The 3568-nt window shown below is 36.2% G+C and overlaps 1 long non-coding RNA gene across 1 annotated transcript; it reads right to left on the reverse strand.

Annotated features, from left to right (window-relative positions):
* Window positions 1–469: 469 nt before the first annotated feature.
* Window positions 470–1152, reverse strand: LOC118557131. The gene is made up of 2 exons (XR_004927629.1): window positions 839–1152; window positions 470–741 (listed from the first exon to the last, which is right to left on the reverse strand). It is a non-coding gene; the product is annotated as an uncharacterized LOC118557131 (long non-coding RNA).
* Between the last annotated feature and the right edge of the window lie 2416 nt (window positions 1153–3568).

The following is a 3568-nucleotide window of genomic DNA, read 5'->3' on the forward strand; positions in this document are numbered from 1 at the left end:
AGTTTGTTTACAGAAAAAGATGCAAACGTAAACCAAAATGAGATTCTTCTTGTAAAGTAATTTGGTGTTATACATCAAGATGTGTGAACTTCTGCAGCAGCCAAATCAACCAAGCTTTTCAGAATTTACACTTTAAAAATGTTTTCATATTTTAAATACCTCCTCACAAAAGACCCTCTGCGGAAAAATAATCACCTGTTAACCTTCGTCTGTGTGGTTTGGGTAAAGTTAAGGCTGTACCTTCAGGTTTTGCTCTCTTGGTAATGGCAGATGGCTGGCCTGAAGATTAACCCACTGCTCTCTAATCTCTCCTCATCTTGTAATGCACAGAGCCTCCATGTTGAAAACAGACTCCGTCAGACGTGAATGCAGAGCGCAATTAGCACACAAAATATTGTCACGTGAACGACAAATGCCGCATATCGTGTGCAACTATTAGTGTTTCACGAATGTCCCACACTTTTTAGAATTTCTTCCAGCTGTTTATTAAACTCTGTGACAATCATAACTTTGACAATGATAAAAGTGAAAGAAAAAAATGGGTGACAAATATACCATTTGACAATAAACAGGCATACATATGTATGTGTAATGTCATTTCAAGGAAGAGATTAAATATATGTTTAAATGAAAGGTCTCTGCTCGTCTTTAGTCATCTTCTTAGTTTCTAATCCCGGGACTCGAATCAGTGGAGCACATGCTGATCTCTTGTCCTCTTGGTGACAAAGTCATTACATTGGCCTGAAAAGAAACGTAAGAGTGATATTTATCTTTACAGCATATGGCTACATGTGAAACACTAGATTTAGATTAATGTCTGTGATAGAGATTGGCTAACCCTGTCTCTCCCTCGATGCAGTGTTTGCTGAAGGATTTGTGCTCATCCACTAGCTCGTGTGATGATTCACCAGATGGGCCACTTCAGCCCTGTTCGAAAGGATGCGCTAACTTTAAAAGGTTTAGAAGCACCATAGATGCAAACAAATATCAAGAAATCAAAACCAGCAGCGGAGGAAGCAAGCATAGTAATGGGATTTTCCCCTCACATGTCAACAACTGAGAAAATGCGGAGAGTTGGGATCCGAACAGATCAGTCAGTCTTTATTTGGAGAGCACTTTTTATACACAATGAGGATAATATAAAATGCTTACAATGAAAAATGAAATTAATAAAGAGGAACAAAATGTACATAAATGGGTTTACAGCGGTTTGAGGGGATTTTTTTTTTATTATAAAAAACAGTTGTGTTAATGAAAAGGACACTGTACAGCTGAGCACCAAATAATTCACATCCATCGCATATTTGAATTTAAAATGATTTTCTTTCCCACAAGAGACATGTCAAAAATAGCTTACACCTTGTCCAAGTCCTTAAGGTTGGAAAGCCTCCTTGCCATCACCCCAATCTTGACTCTCTGCAGATTCTTTAGCAGAGGTGGGTTGAGCCACTCCAAAACATTGCTTCCCTTCAGAGCAAACATATTTGTGAAATTAAGAGATTACTTTAGAATAAAGATGCCAGGGTATGAATAATTTTGGCCTTAACTGTAAAAACGTTGAGAACCGCAAATGTTTACATCCTGATAGAAGTGATAAAATAAGGACAAAAGGGTAGCAAAAAAGAGGAATAAATAAATAAAATGAAACAAGTTGAATTGAACTAACATATCCATAAGGTGATCTACTGTCCTTGAGTCTTCATGAAGGCACCACAATAAGAAAATTATCCATTATCATGTGTTTTTATCAGCAGAGATGGGCAACAACATCAATCAGCTCAGCTTGATCTGTGAATCAATTTCAGATCAAAACATCAAGTTCCATATTGTGCCTACATATTGCTTAAAGCTACACCATATCTGGAGGATGAGCCACATGTTTGTTAAAATAAAATATATATCAAATTTTTGGCCATTAGATTTGCCACTATATAAGCTCACTACCAATTACAACATTTAGCAATTTTACAAATTTCAATGTAGTTTTCAATTAACATTAGTTGGTCTACATGCTCTCCTTAGCTCAATTACAACAAAAACAAGATCAGTTTCCATAACTATGCAGATGACACACAACTATATATTCGAATGTCACCAGGAGACCATAAACCTATTAGAGCATTTGCTAGATGCATAGAACATGGATGTGCCATCATTTTCTTCAGCTGAATAAAAACAAAACTGAAATAATAATCTTTGGTCCAAGGTAGGATCGATCAAGAGTTACAACACAGCTTCAGTTACTACAGCTAGAAACCACAAATCAGAGCCGAAATGTCGTGATGGACTCAGACCTTAACCTTCAGAGACACATAAAGAGCGTTAGGTCGGACATCTGTCACCTGAAAAAATATTTCCAGGTTTAAAGGCCTAATGTCCCAGCAGGATCTGGAAAAACTCATCCATGCGTTTATTTTTAGTTTAATTGATTACTGCAACGGTGTCCTTACAGGTCTGCCTAAAAGTCAGTTACAAAGCTGGAGCTGCTGGCGTCCTCACTAAGACTAAGAAAGTAGAGCACATCACCCCAGTCCTAAAGTCCTTACACTGGCTCCCTGTATCTCAGAGAATAGACTTTAAAATACTTAGACTTAGACAACTTTATTTGTCATTTTGTATGCACAGAGTGCGTACATAATGATATTTCTTTTGCACTTTTGTTAGTTTATAAATCCCTGAATGGCTTAGCACCAAATAACATCACAGACTTGTTATCAGTGTATCAATCCTCCAGACCACTCAGGTCTTCTGACTCAAATCTACTCTGCATACCCAGAACCAGAACCAAACATGGAGAAGCAGCATTTAGTTTCTATGCTCCACTGATCTGGAACAAACTTCCAGAAAACTGTAAAAGTGCTGAAAGCCCAAATTCCTTTTAATCAAGGTTAAAAAGCTATTTGTTTAGGATTGCCTTTGAATGTTCTAGTTAAACTGTTTACAGAAACATCATTAGTTTAACTTTGTCGTCCAACAATTTTTAAAAGCATTAATATTTATTTTTGGTTTCCATTTTCCTATGTTTTATTTTATTTTAACATTCATCCATTTTACTCCAACAGTTTTTTACTTGCTTTTATTCTGTTTTTAATTTCCTACGTTTTAATCATGTAAAGGACTTTGTGTTGTCCTTGTACTGAAATGTGTTATACAAATAAATTTGCCTTGCCTTGCCTAGATGATTTTGTAGAACTTCCCAAAATCCCATTTGTGAGACTATAAGCAATAAACTCTACATGGCACACAGGTCTAAACTTGCTCTTGATGTCCCTGACATTGTACAATTAAGAATTTAACAAGTACAGAAATGAAACAAAGATACATGCTTTTACAGAGCTCAACCAGATCTGTAAGAAAAGTTTCTTGCTTTAAAAAAAAATCATATGGGAGATTCTACCACAGAAAATGCTCAAGATGATGTTTACTTCATTTTGGTTTGCCGTGCAAGATTACATTATCTGTTTGTATTTTGGAGCGTGTTCCAAAATACAAAATGCAAATATACAAAATAAATCTGGCTGCTCATCAGAAAGCCATGTTAACAAGAAGAGCTGCAAGTTGTTCTAGT

This window comes from Fundulus heteroclitus, chromosome 22 (assembly GCF_011125445.2).
Source record: "Fundulus heteroclitus isolate FHET01 chromosome 22, MU-UCD_Fhet_4.1, whole genome shotgun sequence".
Taxonomy (NCBI): domain Eukaryota; kingdom Metazoa; phylum Chordata; class Actinopteri; order Cyprinodontiformes; family Fundulidae; genus Fundulus; species Fundulus heteroclitus.